This window comes from Rhagoletis pomonella, unplaced genomic scaffold (assembly GCF_013731165.1).
Source record: "Rhagoletis pomonella isolate Grant_MI unplaced genomic scaffold, Rhpom_1.0 Rhpom_scaffold_00008, whole genome shotgun sequence".
In the NCBI taxonomy this organism is placed as follows: domain Eukaryota; kingdom Metazoa; phylum Arthropoda; class Insecta; order Diptera; family Tephritidae; genus Rhagoletis; species Rhagoletis pomonella.
The window spans coordinates 21,830,439-21,830,668 of record NW_023458562.1 but is presented as its reverse complement, the minus strand read 5'-3'; the positions used below and the strand labels follow the sequence as shown (position 1 = coordinate 21,830,668).

The window sequence follows — 230 nt, the reverse complement described above, 5'->3', positions numbered from 1 at the left end:
TTTATTTTATTTTATTTTATTTTATTTTATTTTATTTTATTTTATTTCAAATTGTTTAAATTTGTATGTTCAATATTTTTTGGATTGTTATCATAGTTCTTTATTTCATAGCATTTTGTTTTACATTATATTTATATTTTTATTTTTAGTTTTTTTATTTTAATACTCAGTTTTTTATTTTTTTATTTTATTTTATATTATTTCATTTTATATTTTATTTTATATTATTT

The 230-nt window shown here is 9.1% G+C and overlaps 1 protein-coding gene across 10 annotated transcripts in view; it reads right to left on the bottom strand.

Annotated features, from left to right (window-relative positions):
• LOC118744410 overlaps positions 1-230 on the bottom strand; it is a 397,231-nt gene that overhangs the window by 286,053 nt on the left and 110,948 nt on the right. The window lies entirely within an intron of this gene.